The sequence below is a fragment of the Saccoglossus kowalevskii genome, chromosome 11, assembly GCF_978046115.1.
Source record: "Saccoglossus kowalevskii chromosome 11, keSacKowa6.1, whole genome shotgun sequence".
Classification (NCBI taxonomy): Eukaryota; Metazoa; Hemichordata; class Enteropneusta; family Harrimaniidae; genus Saccoglossus; species Saccoglossus kowalevskii.
In genome coordinates this window covers 19,747,849-19,768,817 of record NC_140651.1, presented here as the reverse complement: position 1 = coordinate 19,768,817, position 20,969 = coordinate 19,747,849, and the positions used below count along the sequence as shown (strand labels likewise).

The following is a 20,969-nucleotide window of genomic DNA, read 5'->3' as shown; positions in this document are numbered from 1 at the left end:
GTTCCTATCCTCCATTGAAATAAAAAGATTTGTTCGTTCCACATTTTGCAATCCATTCACGCTGACGAACTCATTAACAGATTTTCACATCTCAGTGACTATGAAGTCATGACCTTTCCGTCGCTTAATCACGTGTCCAGATTGTGACTGATATTATCTTTTTTTATACGGTACTTAGAATCCCACAAACAAGCACCCTGCTATAATATTGGATGATATGATTTTTTTTCAATAACACTTGGTGGCAACTTTATTGTATTTCAAATAAATAAAATGTGGCTTTCCTTGAAACGTGTCCAGGTTTTATACAACGTACAATATACGTGATTCCGCTTCGTGTTGTGAGTCGATTTTAAACCTATAGATGTGTCCTCGTCAGTATTCTGTAATTTCCCACGCAAACACACGCTTCTTCGTCAATCATTCATTTATTTCACTTCTTGAATACAAATTAAAAAAAAATCCTATCATTTTCTTTCGCAGACTAAATTCTAAATACTTTAGCGAATTCAAATAGAATGTAAGACGAACACTGTCATATTGTTCAAAAATTATAGAAGGAAATTAAACGAAAATTTGATGGAGCGGAAAACCTATCACACACAATTTTGGCGCGTATCACGATTTCATGACGAGTGTCCGCCAGCGAGAGTAGACGGTGTATCGGAGTATGTCTGTACGAAAGTAATTATCACACACGAAGTCAAGTTCTCATTTTCATTCTCTGTTATGGGCCAAAAGGGAATACTTTCCCGAACAGAAACTTATTCTGCCTAGATTAGAAACGACGCATACTCGCAATTTATTGCATTGAGCCGGAGTCTCGCGCTTGAAATGTACATCACGAATACAGGCCTGACCTCTGACCCACCCATCGTCCATGATCATTATCTTGCAAATCGAGTGACAGTAAAATCGGAATACGAGAAACAGCGGTTGAAGTGTAGCTCAGTAATATAGGCTCGTGTAATTGATAGAAATGTAAATACAGTCAGCTTTATAAATAAAACAACACCAATATATAAATCTCTTTATATAGGCTGACTTAGCATACAGTACTGAGTAGATGCTGCAAACACGGGCGGGCAACACGGGCCAGACGCACACTGTCCATGGAAATATTATCCTGTCAAAAGAACGTTTTTCATAGGTGTAATAGCGTTCTTCGAGAAGATGATTTCGTTGAGCCGATTTTATGTCAAGAGGTGTGTACTGAAACCGCGAAATGGTCGACTTATTATCGTTTTAGCGGATGAACATACTAGCTAATGGACCCAAAATTTAACTGCAGACCATCATGGACTCGATATTTCAAGATGGCCGGTTGAGGAAATCTCGCTCCCCACCGTAAAACAGCCAATAACGGCAGATGTTTCTAATAGGTACATGATAAAGACGACAAGTTTAAGCTCGACAGTGTAGACGGCGATGGATCTTAGCCTGTGGGACTGTATCGTCTTAACCAAGGTACATGTTTTATTCTCAGTGGCTGACGATGTTAGTTGTAACGCTCGGTATATTATTTGATGCACAGTGTTTGACTTTTTCCTTTTTTTATTTTCTTTATTTTTTTACACACCATTTTAAAACAAGGTGGATTTCATATAAAAATACCTTCAGCCTTGTTGGCATATTGCTAGAATTATACTGTTTAAAATTTAGGCGTTTCCCCCGAAAATTAGTACATTAGCATGCTTAAGTACTCAAATCACGGAACCTTGTGGGCCCGATTCGTGTAGTTCAAATTGACTCTGAGGGACACTGTTCTTTTTGCCATTCAAAGACGCTCTTCCCACCTGCTCATAACGTGACACGTTGTCATGGTGTCATTGTGTTACACCTTCTGATTTCTGACGAACTAAACCTCAATTATTCTATTGTTGGTCAATCTGTCCGCGTTTAATATGGTGGCGGTATTTGATGTAACCCAGAGTCACTCCATGTAACAAGCAAAACCGTCAGATCTAGTTGAGGGTTCCTCAATAATTAACGTCAGTTACGATGATCATACCATGATGAACAAAAGCCCGGGGATGTACTTTACCCAGTTCTCTTTCACTTTTATCAACTCATCTTTTTTTCTGCCTCTGAGAATAGTAGCTTGTTATGGGCAAAGAAAATGTTCAATTTACCTATAACTGTTTCGACATCGAGTTGAGATTACAGAAATGCTTTTCTGTTGACACACACACATACACACACATAAACAACAAGTATATCATCGGAAACCCCATCGCAACGAGGCATAGTGATATGTTGCGGTTAACATCGCGGTTAAGCAAACATGTGTACACCTCAAATAAAAACGTAAACACGGAAATGTTTCAACAGTTACCCCAAAAATAACGAGGCACAACATTTTGACATTGTGGTGAGCAGAAAGAGTCGTTCACAGAAGCAATTTCCCCCAAACAACGCGTTTCACAGAGGTAATCATGAAACATCACGCCAAAAAAGTAACAGTGAACGGAGGAAACCCTTCTCGTCACGTACCGCTTTGTACTCGCACACAGTCTCTTCCATCAAGTACACAACCAAGACCATTTGCGGTGAAAATAATTTCCTTTTTTACCGCTGATCATAATTATGATATTTGCAATCAGGAATAATCACCTTACTAATAAGTCTGTTAAATTAGATTCCAATCACGGCAAAGAAATCAATTTATTGTGGGCTGTTGTTTAGCACAAAATCGGGACGTTTTGGAAAAATCACGTTCAGAAGCCGTTTCCATGCTTACCGACACATTTGGAGCGTCGCGTATTGAATGACTCATACATATCTGGGGTAGATGATCGCAATAAACAAAAAAATATAACACAATTTTTACTGACATCAAGTCAACAGAATTTTGTTAACATTTATTTTTCTATGGCGAACGAATTGAGCATTGATAACTTCTCGAGCATATCTACTTCGGAATTCTTGTGCAATGTGGATTTTTCTTATACTAGTACGTAGTACGTTACTTTCATCCGGCTACTGATTCTTGTCTATTCGGTATTCGTTTTCGGGATTATGACATGGCTGGTTTCCGATTTAGTTGTGATGAAAACAGACGGCAAATTAGTTAAAGATCAGCTGCCAGTACAATGCTCGCATTTATCCTAGCTCAACTCGTACACAGTGTGTATGTTTTTAAATAAATAAAGGAATAAAATAAATAAATAAAATAAATAGATGTCAATTTGCAGCCCAAAACTTGAATGTGATAATAGTGAATTATTATTATTTTATGACGTCACTTACAGCCGTTGCTGTTAACATAAAAAAATCTAGAGTGTAATATCACGTATAATATTTATGATCCAAATTCAGTGATGAATTTTTGTTTGATTTAAAACAATTACGATGTTGAAACAGTTTGTCTTCACAGTCTCCGAGGTTGTCAACAGAATACGTGTAATGAATTTTCACATTACTCAAATAAACAATTGGAAACTGACTACCAAGCAGCCAGTTGCAACACCCAGTCCTGTAGTACAATTGCACAGATACGTAATAGATGGAATACTATTTTATTTCCGAATTGCCAGTTGCCTTCATTTTTAATCAAAATAGAAATGCGAGAAAATGGCAATATTGAGATGGAATGAGCGACATTTGCAGTTAATATTGTCATCACTCAATCATTCAATTTCACTTAATTAAAACCGATCAAGGTTGTCCGTCGATCACGTTGACGAGCGTGTCAAAGGTCAAACTGATTCATTATCTCATTAGAGCGAGATGTGTTTTAATTATCAGCGTGTGATGAGCAAGAGAAAAAAATCGTTTTAATTAAAAATTATTGAGTTTTTTCGACATCGGAGACAAGTTTATTTTACACTTTATTCTTTATTTCAATTGCGACCCACTAGGGAAATATAATGTAATAATAGAAAGTGTTCTTTATCCGCTACCGGTATTTCTCCCTCTGTCGTCCTCAAAATAAAGTTGGATGTTTAATCCCAAAATTGTATTGTATCTGGCTTAACAATACTTTCAAAACGATATGAAATTGTCTATTCGTTTTACGTCATAGTACTTACTTTTTAGTTTCATTACTATATATATATATATATATATATATATATATATATATATATATATATATATATATATATATATATATATATATATATATATATATATATATAAATTAATAAATAATTAATATATTAATAAAACGTCGAGTATACCTAAACAATTTTACTCGCTCATTTTATCTTTTGTTTACGCGCGTTTTATAGAAGGCGTTGCGTTCACTTTGTGCCTGTTTTCTAACTGTCCCATACATCATTCTTGTAGACTGAAGTTGTATATTGGACTGTGTAATGGACGCCACGCGCTTTCCAGATCGTCAACAATCCTTCTTAATTGCGTCTTGCTGATCACTTTGAAACAGCCGACGTGTCTCTAATCTGGCGATAGAAAAAAAATCACAAAAACCTACTCTGCTGTGTCTTTCGTCGAATTAGACTAAATCATTATTTTCTACTTAAGAATAAAACAGCGGACAAGAAAACATCAAAAGATGCCTCTCAAAATATAAAACTCCCTAAATCCGACACTTCGGTATATCCGTCGTATTATCGTCTAATTCCAAAGCTAACACACTATGATGAATCGTATATCTATAGAATATGTGCGGATTAAGGCGGGACAAAAGATGATCTGTCTTAATATCTTCGTGTTAGGTTGGACTGGGTACACGTGAGTCCTCATAACAACTGCTTCAATGAGCGATTCAATACGGCAGTGTTGCTTTCAAAAGGATAAACATCCATCACTGATATCGTAATACTATAGTTGAAATGTACATTTCTGCAATTCTACTCTCGTCGTAACTATGCCTCTCATATCAGTCTCCCCAATCAGTGACAGATGTCGAGATAATAAGTGAAAGAGACGAGATAAATGCCATCACCTGTTTTTCATCTACTTTTTAGCAGTTTTCCAAATGTCAAAGTTGTTAACAGTGTCCTAGGGTTTTGTGATAAGCCGGAAGACGTGTGTGAATACATTTCACTCGCCGTCCGAGTTGTTTTCACCAATTGATGCAGATCCTGACACATAAATCTTAACAGCTACAAGTTTTATTATTTGACCCGATCGACAAAGTGCATCGATCACCGCCAGTCTGATAGTCGCAGGTGTTTTAATCTTTCATGCGGCAGTGGTTATATTTGGTATGGTGTTATTTACCTGCAATATTATTCATATTTCACTGTATTTCTATTATGCGAATGTATAAATTTCTGCATTGTTTGTTTTTGTTTATTGTATTCATTGTTGTATGGCATTCACAAACTGCGGGTTCATACCAAAACATTGCTGCCACGTATTTCCGCTCTACTTGTCACGTTTCGTTCTCACAACTGCATAATATTGAGCGTATTTTCTAGGGAGATCAAAATACGATAAAACTCACACCTTTTGCCGTTCATTTATTAAGAAAAACTAGCTAATATGAGTTGTCTGGTCTCTATCGCACCTTAGCCTCGTCATCTGCAAATGGGCCTTTTTTGTGCAGAGGCCAATTACCACAGCGACATTGATCAAATTGTGAGACATTATTTCTAAGACACGTCACGAACCGGGTGCGTTCCCAATAATTCAACAATGATGTGTCGGTAAGGACGTTAGTGATACGGATACCTTAATCAAGACGATACATCAACCAGGAGTTAAGCATTTGTGACACTCGATGAAACGTGGATGAAACCTGTTTGTAATGTCAGCAAACCGGCAACATATCACGTATTGTGTACAGTGTCCCTTTTAAAGAAATTGAGCGTTTCAAAATGTTAGCAATGTTTAAATTGAAGATATGGTAAATGGAAACGAAATTCGGTTCAACTTGATGTACAGGATTACCGACCTGCTACCACCGTCGTCGACTTTAAGAAAGCTTCACTAAGAACGTGTCTATAATTTTATTAATAAATGAATAACCACCAAATAGATGACTGAAATTTATTTCCATACAAAAGGTCAAATATATTGATTAAAATTATTTTAAAACCGGTACGGGCTGTGATGCGGAACTTACACTATGACAGGAACACATTCGACGGTTGCTCGTAGATTTTCAAGGCGTATAAATTCGAGCAAATATTTTAATGTGCGAAGAAAAACACACCAAACATTCATCAACCTAAAACCAAACAATTCTAGCTTACTAAAGTCAGAACGACTTGAATATATCATGCGTGTATTTAACATTTTGGGCTCAATAAATAGTATAAACATGCTGAAAGCCCATAAAGAAATGTGTCTTGCAGAGTGATTTCGAAAATAAACGACGCTACTGGCAAAGGGTTCATGAAGAACATTCCGGAAAAATGTTGTTTTTCTTGCCCTCGTGGTGTGCATGAGAATGATACTAACACGTTTGCGTTTTAACATGTGTACATATATTAGCGCATATAGCAATGGCAATATTCGTGTCGAAATGTGTACACATGTATACGTTTTAGACTTCAAGTCAACACGTGGACTCTTTTAATTCACTGTCAAATATGCATAAAATGGCATAATGATTACACACTATAGCTAATATATTGTTTTAATACCCCTGAAGTAAATTGCAAATATGTTACCGACCAATATTTTGAGATATTTTGAAAATAAATAGGAAACAAAAGTCAAATTTCTCAAAACAGACAAAACATGTTTTTTTTTCACATCATTTTGTACATCGTTTTTCTCCGAGCCGAGTACTTTGACCCATATTTCATTTTTTTTTCCTTCTTGGGAAATTACATTATTTTTATTGCGTTTAAGTAGCATTCACCTCATTAAAGCGCCATATTCGCCGTTTGGCGTGCTCGAAATTCACGTTATCAAACAAAGTAATTTATACGTGTCGTATACGTCATATGGGACCCACGGCGTGACGAATGTGACGCTTACACACTTTGATATGGCTGAAATAAAATGTTAGCAAATGTTAAAGGGACATTAATTTCAGGAAAAAATTCTTTATGAGAAAATAGAAAATGAGTTGGCTAACAATTTGTCTCAGAATTCAGACAAAATAAATTATGCAATATGTATATTACCACAAGTACTTCTGTACAACAACATAAAATATGTGTAATAGGTCTCATCCATGTCTCAAATGTTACGCAACCGGATACTTCCTTGAGTTAGGGTGACATTAGCTATGATTGAAAAATGTACAATATAGTTTAAAAAATAAAATGCAAGCAGTTGTCATTAAAATTGAAAATCATGACAATATTTAAGGCGTAATATCGCTGTTACGTGACAATAATAGCTCACGAAAGTGCCCGGATGTGTGACCTTTTGGGGACTTGCGTAAAATGCATATTCGAAATATCACCTTTTACCAGGGTTCTCAGATATTTGATAATGAGATATATGAAATATAGATGTACAAGTAACCTGGGTTGTGCAGTTTCAGAAAACCAGGCGACACTTGAAGACTGTTGACGTCTTCATAATAGCGCCATCATTTAAAGCGATTCCTTTTGGGGCTTCGGCATTCTAGTATCTTTGCAACTTCCCGTGTTATATACTACCATGTGAACAAACACAGTCGTCATATAGCGCCACTCTAATGGTAATCGAATTTAAACCAATCTACCTCATCAAGTAGATCCATTCACATGCAAGATTTTACCAAACAGTAAATATAAATAACCGGCAAAATTGGCGATTTATGGATTTGGAGCTGGTCAATGACCCCAGGATACCGAAAAAAGCAATTGGGGTCACCAGACAATATTTTGATAATTATGTCAAAGTGTCTCAAATGTCATGGACAATTTTTCATTTTTATTTATTCAAAACTCAAAATTTTGCTCGGCGACATAGGGTGAAGAAGTTATATATTATTATTGATATACATTCTTTAAATGTTTAACATTTAGTTTAGCAAGCTTCCAGTATGATAAAAGTCTCCCATTATATACAATGGAACGTTCTCAGCCATAATGCATTAGCAGTGCAAGGTTTGAATTTGACAACTGTCCGAAATTTGACGTTTTTCGACAACATTCAAAACCAATTCGGGTTGCAGACCTCCGATTTCTTTTCCCAGTGTCCTCGATTATACTTCATTGTCCCACGCTCCAAACCAGTAGAGAAGTCCGTGAATTGTACCCCTCCACTTCACCCCCCCAAAAAAACCTCCCATAATGGCGACGCATTGTTGCAAACCATGGACATAGACGTTGTATGTCACGCCAGGCAAACAATAGATTGGTTGATGGCTTGCCGGATTACGTCACTCTTCATTACCCAAGAAGAAGAGATGTTCCATGTAACGATTGTTTATGATATGATGTTACTCATCCGTCTTCGTCCCGTGCTGTTATTTTTCGACGACACTCGCCCAGGTAGCCGAATGATTAGATGACTCAAAGGTCGGTGGAGGCCATCCCCCTTTCAGTCATACGGCTTCACAGAGAGAATAGCAAATCACCTGAGGTCATAGGTTAGAAACGACTCGCAGGAAATCAGCATTGATAGATGACGACCTCCATGTCACCCAAAGCTGTGACAGAACTCGGCCAAGAGACGGGTTAGAGAAATGTCTAGTAACGCATGTGCATTACAAAGTCTGTTGATCATTATATACTCTGTGTGACGAGGTAGATTTGGAAAACGAAAGAAGTACAGAAAGAATTACAAATATATATACCAGTATATATGTATATGTATATATATATTCTAAAACGCAAATACACAGTGAAACAAACACAAATAAGCGCAGCATAGTCCCAAAAAAAACTAACTCAAAACTACCTGAAGGCATAAAATGTACACAATTCCCCACCCAGAATTTCTAATGGCCAACCCCCTTAGAATTTGCATTTTGTAACAAGACAACCGGCTGTGTTCGTAGAAAAAATGGACGCGACGGAGAATGGCGGGATGAGAAAACCAAAAAATACTTTGGAGGAGATCTTGCATCCAAAATCTAGGAGCTTCGCTGAAGAGCGGACGTTCTCCGTCATAATGTCATTCACGTTATTTAAAACAACTTAAAGTCATGTTATTGATGCAATATATTTTCTCCGGTAGTATTATTCCATTTGACACGTGGGAAATTAAAAGACACCTTTTGTATAAATTGAGCTGAGAATAGTATTTATAGATTAAAGTTTAAATTATAATTTGGTGCGGTAATTAGTATAACCAATCTTAAGTTCACAAAGTCAACGTTTTCAGAGTAGTTCTCAATTTTGAGCTGCCCTGTAAAATTGACATTCTGACACGAATATTGTGATTTTTAAATCGAACTCGCAGCGGGGGTCTTTGAAGATTATTCCACCTCGCACAAAGATCGCGGCCATTTTGTGCGAATGTTTTCGTCGCCTGTCGGACAGAATTTATCACACACGCGGCGTGTATATATTTTATCTGAAGTCACGTGATTAGCGAAATTATGGGAAGCAACAGGTGGTCGGGTGGTTTTTTTAATGGAACATGACGTCAATATAATTTAGTGAGATGTATATGCTATATGTAACTATGGTGAAGTAGATCGCCAGCTTTGCTCGCCAACGTTCTTGTCCGGCAATTTATCAGAAGCCTGACCCTGAAGTCTCAGAGAGAGAAAATACAATGGTGCCAGTTAGATTCAAAGATTCGACAGAATAACGTCAAAGGTTGCTTATTTACTTCTACCAAGGTGTGTGAAAGGCTCATTCTTCCTTCGACACATCCAAATATGGCAGGCAAAACTTTAACCAGGATCGAATGAAAGTTATGAAACAGTGCCTCGAACAAACGTGATTGCTGCTGGGCAAGCCTTATCAATTCGTAAAATGGCCTTAAATATATAAATAATTATCGTGAAATTTTGTCTGAGATTTCTTTCAAACCAATTTATTACATAGCTTTGATCGTTTACCCTTCGACTTTATACTACATGCCTTGTCGTCATTCGAATTCTTGTAACGTAACTGAGAAGACAATATTCCGTATTTGTCACGTTTCTTTCTCTCAGAATTTGCGAACGCCATGCTGTTTGCTGAGATACATTAAGCATTCTTCTCGACACGCTGTTTTGCCTGCCGTTGCCCGCTCCGTGATTTAAACGTTTTGTATCAGGATATCCCAGCTTGTTGTTGTTAGTTTCAACCCCCAGTGGAGCAGACAGTTTGTCTGTCACAGCGAGAGTCGTTTTAGAAATTACTTAAATACGTTCTTATCGCCAATAGGGCGTGCATGCAAGTCACTTTTCAAAGAGGGGCCAATACATAGGTGTTGATGGAGATAATAGCCAAGACGCGAACATGAGTGCCCTCGGGAAGTTTGGGCTATTCGTCAGTTTTCACTTCTCTGTACATTCAATTCAGCGATATCAGAATTTTGTATTTCAACTTTAGCAGACGTTCTCACCAAGCCTAGACGTTCGACCCGTCACGTCTTGTGCGTCAATTTTGAATTCTTACCTTCTGTAAAGAACCGACCATTTAATATATATATATATCGATTTCGTTAATGGCTATTATTGCGTAATATTGTCCAGTAAGACTTTGTAATACTTGTTTTAGTTCCGGTATAAAGCGATAAAAAAAGTAATAGCGCTACCAAATATGCGGCATATTTAATTTACTGTATTCGTGTCAGTTGAAAACCCCTTCTATAAAGGTGCGTTTGTTCCCCGGTAGCGGGGATTGTTCAAGGACCATCGCGCGTTTTAATTCATGGCTTGCAGCTGGCAGATCGCTTCTTAGTTCACAAAACAAACGTCGTGTGCTTGTCGAAGTAAAAGCATTGTCCGCGTAAGAAGTAAAATCGGTATTCATTGAATACCTCAAACCAAAGCTAACGAGATGATAACAAAAGTTGTTTAGGTAATTGGTCTTATTTATAGTGACCAGTGATATTATGAGCGACACGGGAGACCGATGCCACCGTTTCCAGTCCTCACTGCTCAGGCTAATCCGTCCACATCCCGGGGTCTGCATCCCATAATTTTAGACGTCGATCCAAAACGGGCCTTACGTGGGTAAAAGGCAAAAGCTGAAATTTATTTAATCTGATTTTAAAAAACGCTAACACGAACACAGGGTATTAAAGCGTGATTTATTGTGCTAATTACCTGACTCTTTTATATCTTTAAATATTTTCTTCTGAATGAAAAGTCTGAGTTAGTTTACTCATGCTGAGCGCTTTGTCAAAATGAGAACACAAGCTCCACGCCCTGGGGGTAGAGCCGGCAACGTGACAGCACGCGCGCTGTACAAATCGCCTCTAGGCTTAGTGCCTTGCAACAAAGCAGTGCATAACATGCAATCAGTTATACAATACCCCATGTCGAGGCTGGAACCCGTGCCAGGCAAACACCGTGCAGGTGATGAACTTGTTTTTTTTTTTTATTATTTTCATGTGAGGGGTTGGGGAAAGTGTCAGATCCCAGGTGTCCAGTGAAGTTAGTACAACAACCGATGATAAGTTTTTCTGGGTGTCATTACTTTAACGATATTAGAGATGACTTTGTAGACATCGATTCGTCTGATTGAAAAACTCTCTTCTCCTCATCAAGAGATAAACTTAATTAGAAATCGACAACATTTCCTCTTTTAAGCGATTTTCTTTCCCGATGATCAATCAATATTAGTTTGACGATTGTGGGTCTACAAATGTCAGACTCGTTTCTCATCATCATCGGTTAGGGACAATTTAGCATTTGATTGGGTGATGGCGATTTTGATTGACAGTTGCGTTGATTGGACGGTGACTGCAGATTAAAGTCGGGAAATCTTATTGGGAAATCCTCTAATCAGGAGTTCTTCGATTTTTTCCAGATTTTATTTTTCTGCCATAAAAAAGCTACGTTGGCCACCAATTACTCGCAATTAGTTTTCCCGAAGTGCAAACGATATTAATAAGGGGGAGCATCACTCGATGTATTTACATTGTATTACTGACCATCACTATTACTGCAAAAAAAATTAAGAAACTTCTCGCACTGCACCCAGCATGTAATGGGTACTGCGCACGAAATAAAAGAAAACTCGCGCAGTATACCTCATATAATATTGTATTGCGCGAGATTTAAATTTGCCAAGATCGCGCGTGATAATTGCCCCCCCCCGGCCTCCAACACCTGCTTTCCTGTGGTGCCAACACATGCTCCGATTGATAATACTAAACACGGGTCTAGATTACGTAGTTGAGCACATTCCATGAATGTACAAAGTCTAATGAACTCATTTAATTTAATACACAGACATTTTTGTTTCAAACAGTCTCTGGAAACCATTGTCATGGTTACTGAAAAATTATCTACAGGGGCAAGACAGCCAAGCAACTACATTTTATTTCTACCCTGAACAGCGAATAATTCGTGTTCCTTAAATGAGAATCCCCGGGCGTTTGTGTGTGGGACATTTTCACGTGTTTAGGCAAGTTCCCAAACAGTTATAGTTACATGCTTTAATTACGGAGCCTCGTTACCAATCACAATGAGGTCAAATGACGTTGCAGTTTACAAAATAAAACTGTTTACAATACCCACAATATGCAATGCCAAATCCCTTCGATTTATTCTGTAGTATGAATTAACTGGCAAACTTTAACAACAAGGCCGTGGTCTAGAATTCGAAAACATATGACTAATTATTCCTACTCATTCGTTGAATTAGAAACAAAAATATTATCTTTTGTTTTGAAAAAAAAATCGCGTTAAACCGCACACTCCAACTTTGTTGGGCTTGTATAAATAACGTAACGTAATTTTAACTTTTAGTTAGTTGTCTTGTAGAATCCTTTCTATAAAGCTGAATACGTCATCCTTTCCAGCTAGTAGTCGAGAAAAACTCAGTTTCTGGTCTCGGTTTTAGAGTTTTCAGTTTGGCGCCATAACGCCTAGCAGACGATAAGTGATGTCGCGGAGATAATAAAATATATTATTTTTATTACCCATGATGATACTTCAATGTTTATATCCAGTTCCCGTATAATAAAAAAAAACATCGATTTAATACGACAGAGATTCGTGGCAAAGATACGGGAGTTCATTATTTAACCTGCCTCCGACCTCATATTCCAGTAAATCATTTTGGTAATTGATCAATTCTCGTCCACTGAGTCTAGGCGAATGCTGTATATTTGTTTAACAGTAAGTTTTACTATGACGCAGAGACCACGTGTTTTGACATCTCAATTGACATACCAATTCAAATATTATGGGGTTCTTGAGACGTACACTCAATAAGTGTTCTCTTCTGTTCTTTTCAGTGTGTTGTGTTGTGTTGTGTTGTGTTGTGTTGTGTTGTGTTGTGTTGTGTTCTCTTCTCTTCTCTTCTCTTCTCTTCTCTTCTCTTCTCTTCTCTTCTCTTCTCTTCTCTTCTCTTCTCTTCTCTTCTCTTCTCTTCTCTTCTCTTCTCTTCTCTTCTCTCCTCTTCTCTTCTCTTCTCTTCTCCTCTTCTCTTCTCTCCTCTTCTCTTCCCTTCTCCTGTTTTCATATTATTTACATCATTTCGTTTCAAACGACTTCCTTACTACTGCTACAAAATACGACATTCGGTTTGCCTGACCCCTGGTTAACCCCAGGTTAAATTCCCGCCATTTATCAAAATGACTAAAATCTAAGTAAACACAGTCATTAGGCGAAAAGAAAAATGAGGCAGGCGAACGAGATGAGAAGGACGCCCTCATTTATCACTGATTTCACCTGGCGGCTAGTAGGTATAATCATCGCGAATTTCGTACATTTCAATATAATGTGTTTTAAATAGAGAAATTTATATTATTCCGTGACAGCGTGCTTAATTCAATCTCCGAAATCAACAATCAGCCAGACGAAATTAACATAACTATAGCCGCTAGACTAAGCAATTTTAACACACGCAAATATTATTTAACGACCACGTTTGCACAGCGGCGATAACGCGGCCTTTTCTAGTTCAAGTTCAGAAATGACGTTTTGATTAATTATTATGACACCAACATTTAATTATAATCCTTCTCGTTATTTACAGTACAGTTTAATCGAAGAGCGGCAAGAGTCGTTACCATAGGAACCATCGATCAACCAAGACATCAGCGAAACGAAATTAGACGAACTTGGCATTTAGTGTTATAAATGAAAGTGTCCGTCTGGTTCAGCGGGGGATGTGTCAACACTTTACAGTACGTGATTGTTACAGATAGTTTAGTGCACCGCTTCAAAACTATCAGAATTACTTGTCACACTCTACACTAAACCATTTGTGCCACGTGGTATTTTTTTGTCGAAGTACGTCATCAAATCGTATACACATCCGCGTCCTCGTTCGCACCAATTTGTCGACGATCACTTCAATTCAATGAAATGAAAACAAATATGCAGTCATTTTGTAGTGGGGTATGGGTATAACACGAGCATGCGAAGATAAGTTGATGACGTAACCAAACTTAGCATTACGCTCGCCTCAACTCACGAATGGATTCGGGTATTATTTTAAAGTCTGCTAATTTTCCATTTTTACTCACAGATGACTTAACAAAATTATACCTTATATAGTAATTTTTTATCAGAATCATTTTCACAATGAAAAGAATTTAAATTTACTGATTTTTAAAACATTGTCCTAAATTGCACGTCATCTTGACGTCATAATAAATCCAACTGCCTTCCGTCAATGAATCTATGTTTGATCAAAGAAAACCAGAAAACCAGAAATAAAATTATCAATTTGTGAACAAATTACAAATTCAGAAAATGTACTTTAACTTTATAACCGACATTTCTGCTTCTACGCAGGAGGCTCGATGATTTGATATTAATTTCGCAAATCTCCGGAGCCGCCTAATAGTTGTATGTGTTTTCTTGTATAATTTTGTTTTATACTTGTTTTCTAATTAACACAAAGGTAAAGCGCAACGGTACTAGTTGATTTTTTAGTAACGCGTTGCATACGCCTAACGGGTCGAACAAGCCCTGACATGATGACATAAACACGACAATCTGTGATGTATGCGACTACGCCGGTATATACAGACAGTTGTATATTATGTATATACCATACTATACTATTGTGTATGACTTATAGTATGAATGGAAACTTTCATTGCATGACTTCGCAAAACAAAACAAACAAAAAAAGCAATAAAATGAAATTAATCCTACTATGTCATCATACTGTAATTTTAGCTAATTTAGCTGGATTTGTGGCTAATTTAGCCAACCAGTTTTTGATTTGGCTAATTTGAGATGTAGATAATTCATAAAAAAAAATGTGTATTATAAAACTACAGATATTTTACAGTTATAAACAAGCATTTTGCTAGTTCGGAGATCGACCCAAATATGATAAAACGCGGTATAGACATCGCGACATCGAGTTTTATAGCATGCCAAGCAAACTCTCGCGAATACGAAATAATGAGTTCTTAGTATGCTCGACTAAAGCTGCTCATCAAATTAATTCCATATTATCTGAGTTTTATTAAATTCGATGAATTCATATACATGTGTATATATATATTGATATATCGAATGGCCACTCATACCGAGACTCTACAAGGGTTCAAGACGACACACCGCGTTAACGTAGCTACTGGAAGTGCACTGCGGGCGGGGCGTTATATCGTACCACTTCGCTTGTAAGTTGAACACAGTCGTTGGGCTGCGTCATGCTCAATATTGGGGCCTATGCGACGTTTACAACGCGTGCAATGTACATTGTTTACGCGAAATTCGCCCACGCACTGCGTGACGAGTGTATAGCACAGTAAATGTAACCCAGTACTCGTAGCTTATGTATTTGTATGTGCAGTGGATGTCGACAAAGCAAACTCAGATTGTCTCAAAAGGGTATTCAATCTAATACCCTAGCGATAGGCGGATTTTAACCTTTACTCACATCGACCATACATCATACTGATTGGCTATTTTAAAAAGGTCAGAGGTCGAAACACCTTTCTATAAAGACGCGAATGTTGCGCGTAATATAGTTTACGCCACAACATATTAAGAAATATGCTACAATTATATACATTTTACCGTGAGATTGATGATGCTTTTCCAATATGCGAGATGAAATATATCCCACACCTGACGTTGTAAACACAAATATAATGTAAATTATACTTGACAGCGTGGTTGTCATTGGTCTAAATGGATAGAGTTGAGTTTTTGATATATTTTAGTCATATTGTTTAAACTGTGTAAAATAAACATTCAATATAAAACCGATTGAGAGTAAATTAATATTTACTACTAATAATATAGCTAGTTGTACTTTTTTGCTTGAAATAAAACAAATTCCCAGCTGTCTAGGTAATGGTTACATGAGCATAACTTGCACATTGTGCTGATATTTGACCCCAATTGGTGCGATACGTAATCTTTCCTCTGAGTCATATGGACAGAAAAATACAAACACTTTGGTAAAGCACTGCTCGTCACACCTTTGAGGAATCTGTGATTTGTTAATTTAAATCATATAATTAACTGAAATTACTATAAATTTAAATATCTATGAAACAGTAAAAAAGAAATATACAAATTCAACATGCAGCGTTTAACAAAACGTAGCGCGGTCGTGTAGTGCTGTGTGCATCTTCCGTGATGTATCAGGGATGTCGTCTGCGTAAAAAAAAGGCGGGAAAACAGAACAGGAACTTTTACTAGACAGCTAATGAAAGATTCATCGCACTGCCCTTAAAGGTACATTGTTTGCATAACAATGAGTATAATTTACCCATCAAAAGATGTCCTCCATCAACGAGGTCGTCCATTGCCTTCTCGAGTTGGAAGGTGGCAGAAAGTGGGTGATTTGAGTTCCTCAATGTGCATTATTTAATGGAGTATGTACATAATAGGTGTGACTTGCTTACAGACGACAGGGTACTATTTCCGAACTACACGTCACATTGAGCAAGAGAGATAGTGTGTATGGTATATTTCAGGCAAGCAAAGGGGCTCTGCCGTATGGTAAAATGTTCTTTCACACAAACACATACGAACAAATTTAAGTGAGTGGAGTGACTGCACGGATCAGCATACACGAATGAAATGCCAGTATTTTTTGTATTCAACAACACCTAAACTATTGTTATTATTTTTCATAAACCATTAGTAAACTATTTTTAACCATTAGTAGTGAGACCGGGAATGTATTGAAAATTCATATAATTAATTTATGTTATTCCATTTTATTTGCAGAGTAGTATGTATGGACTGTCACGTGACTCACACTCCCACAATACCGTTCCACTGTTGACGGAAATCCAAGATGGCGCCGCTTCCGGAATGTGTTGTATAGTCTTTTACGACACCATGATTGATTGGAGCGTTTTAAAAATAAATTGCAGTTGGGGAGATTGTACACGTGACTGCACAGAGTTTCGGTCTAGGTCACGTCCCCCGCATAGGTAATGGATAAGTCAACATGACGCATTTCAAATATATTTTGCCATCGCAACGGAAAGACGTGCCAAGCCTTCCGTCTGACAATCTTCCTGTAGCAATGGAGTGATTAGTGTGGGCACTACGACACCGTCCGTGCGTGCTACGGACGTGAGGGTAAAACACACGTTATTCTTTCGAGCGAAACAAAATTATGTCATTTGATATAATAGACTCAAAAACGAAGATGTCGTTAAATTGTTACTATGACAACATCCAGTGGAAAGATTCGGATTTGTATTTCAACCTAAATACTAAGGTATTCAGAGCTGTACTGAATAATCGATTATTTGTGGAAATAAAAAAAACAACATGAAAAAAAAACGGTAAAAAAAAAAAAAAAAATCGTGGAAGAAAGTAATACATGTGATGCCCATGTTCGAGTGATATTTTTTTTTAAATTAATTATCTTGTACTTGTTTGTTTGTTTGTTTACAATCAATACATTCAAAAACTCGCATTTGAAAGACAGGCTTTTAACTTTCAAAACCGTAAATGTTTAATTCTTTTGCCAAAAACTCTAAATGACCAACATTTATTCGTGCTCCAAATAATCTCGACCATGATGACGTCACCCAAATGTATCAACGTATTTATATAAATAAATGCGTATACAAATATGCACAATGTCAACTTGAAAAATAATGTTGATTGTCATGTAATTTATTTCAAATACATCGTAATAAACGTTCCATCAGCCAACTGTGTGTTTTTGAAGTGGTTTGTTAGTTTGTGTATCATTATCTCCACCTGTTATTTTGTTTGTGCATTTCAAACAACATCGATGTATAGTTGAGAAATTTTTAAGAGTTTGCACTTTCTTCCTTCTTGTTAGTTTCCGCGTGAAATGTACATTTCACGTCATTCATTGGCTGTATGAAATGTACAAACAACTATAAGAAGTTACGCATCGGTGAGTCAAGATGCGGTGAGTCGAAAGTTATGTTTTCCCCGAGTTGCAAATCTGGCAATGGTGAGCCTGTGGCTAGCATAAACGATTACTCTCCCTCAAACGGAGTAATTTTAAAATCCATCAAATAACTGCGACGAAGTTGAAACAACAAAATAATTAAACAAACGTTAAAATTAGTCATAAATCGGCGTGTTTCGGCCCACATACGTTTCAGTACACAGTTCAAGTAAACTGAACTGGGAAGGTGGGACAAGTAAATACGACACCATTTATTTTCACTATATATAAGTGTATACATAATTTTTCTATGTGTTATATAGAGTTACAAGAAATAATAATAGCAAATCACATTTTCAAAATAAAAACCGCGATGAATGATACGCATGCTCGACTGTGCACATCTGAACTTGAATTCTCACGAAATCGATTAAATTGACTTGTACTAACTCGTGTTCTTGTTTTCGATATCGCTGTCCAGTATTGTTGGCGCTCCCCTCAAGCATGGTGGTGAATTTTAATTCGGAATACTCCTTCTCAAAGACAATTAAATTCCAGGACGCTCAGAATCATCTTCAGTTAGACATCTAACATTAGAAAGAAGAAAAATAAACTGTTGTTAATGTCACTACGTATGACAGAATGACAACAATATATAAAAAAGTAAGTGTTTTTAATAAATATACCTCAGGATTGGTTTACTCTTTATATTAAAATTTATCTTGCAGAACAATTTAATTTCATACGGAGTTTATGTCTGATGGTGTGTGACATAAAATATGCCCATTTAACACAATTCATCCGTGTCACGTGACACTGTTGAGATATCAGCTTCGGGTGAAGCAGCGTAATTTATGGATTTACACAGATGTAAACTGAAAGAGGACAGGAACAATTTGGAAGGGATCTGTAATAATGGTGTACAGACCGCGATAAAATGAAATCCAATGTCGTAAAACGGGTTAATAGGGACAATCTACTATGATTTCAGGCGTTTCACTGTTTTACGACCTGCGCAGCCCACAGGCTATGCATTATGCATGAGGCATGATGGGTATTCCAGGCGACCATGTTGCTTGGTCCGTGTATTGAGACATATAAAAGGAGGCGATAGTGTAGAACGTTACAATAGAGGGATGAGAAGGAGATTAACTCTTAAGTGACATTACAGTCGCTTTATATCCTGCCCAAAGCAAGTGGATGGTAGACCATAAAGAGACGTGTAAGTGCTCATAGTGTTACAAGCAGACACTAAATAGATTTAAATATATAATGTGACTCGGCTACTGCGCAGCTGCAATGCAAATATTTGTGACGTGACGTCACTGGGAGGTTACCAAACACTAGTTAAGGTTAATGAGGGAAAGGGGGATTTGACAAATCAAAACCGATGGTCAATTTTCATGACCTCTGCTGATTTTTTTTTCGACAGATTGAGCTTCAGATCAAGAGAAAATAGGACAGGATTCGGTCCCGAAAGTTCGGCCAGTTTCGTGACAAGTACAAACAATTGGAACATCGTGATAAAGTACAAGTATATATAAAAACAAAAACATGAATGAGTGTATTATCTAGCTGGTATTATAGCAGACCACGCACTGACCAGCCGAACTCAATGATTGCGAATCAGCTACGTCTTATTGTATTACGTCTTACTGTCATTAAATCTCAAATATAATACGGTCAATGCGTAATGCAAGTACACACGACTTGTAAAATTCCACAAAGCCATTTCTGTTATCCGACGAGATCACGTGACGTAAGAAATACGCACAAAGACGGCAACCGTTTTTTTTATTTTTATTTGATTAAATTTTCATTCTATTTGTTATAATTTGGTAATTTTTTTATCAAAACTTTTTAAGAACTAGCAGAAAATTAACAAACTAATAAATAAATGTAAAACATATAAAAAATTAAATTTATACTTTAAAAGGGAAAAATAGACAATAAATCAGATTGGTACCAAAATTGTACACTAAACGTTCAGAACCAAAATAATATATGCATAAGTTTATCGAATGGTAGAATTTGATTTGATACACCTTGCGTGGACGCGATTGGGGTGCGTTTTTTCTTTGTTAATCAAAGTCCAAACAGAAGTGAAATCGCGAAATCTCATACCTATTCTCAAATTGGTAGAAAACGTCCCATGTTGAAGGTGACAGGAAACTTGAGGCTAATTTTAAAGCTTTTTGTCATACCACTATATTTCAAATCAACTAGAAAGGCAACAATATGATTATCTAGACTGATTTCTAAATTTGTGAAAGATATTCTAACTCACACCATTCATAGAAAACCTTCTCTGACTTCAGTTATCACCAACCCTCCATGACCGACGACACTTTATGTACTTTATGATTCCGTACATTTTAACGGGTTCCCAATATGGGTATCATTAGTGTACCGTAATTTTAAAAGAGATTCCCGTAAATGATGTTCTTTATTGTAAATGTTTTGATAATATTCTACTTGTTCTTGCTACGGTGACTGAGAATTGCATTGATAATTTATTGCACATTAAAAAATGAGGGAACGAATAATTAGCGGAGATAAATAAATAAATAAATAAATAAATAAATAAATAAATAAATAAATAAATAAATAAATAAATAAATAAATAAATAAATAAATAAATAAATAAATAAATAAATAAATAAATAAATAAATAAAAGAATAAAAGAATAAAAGAAT

At 36.7% G+C, this 20,969-nt stretch overlaps 1 protein-coding gene and 1 long non-coding RNA gene across 3 annotated transcripts in view; one reads left to right on the top strand and one right to left on the bottom strand.

Moving 5' to 3' along the window:
- Nucleotides 1–1,075: 1,075 nt before the first annotated feature.
- On the top strand, nt 1,076–18,064 carry LOC144360993 (uncharacterized). The gene is made up of 3 exons (XR_014930830.1): nt 1,076–1,467; nt 13,950–14,100; nt 17,120–18,064. It is a non-coding gene; the product is annotated as an uncharacterized LOC144360993 (long non-coding RNA).
- Nucleotides 18,005–20,969, bottom strand: part of LOC100313563 (BRN1.2.4 transcription factor) — a 37,081-nt gene continuing 34,116 nt past the window's right edge. For both annotated transcript variants that reach the window (XR_013422327.2, XM_078013342.2), the window contains exon 2: nt 18,005–18,859. The gene's annotated coding sequence lies outside the window, so the exon portion shown is untranslated. The remainder of the gene's footprint in view (nt 18,860–20,969) is intronic.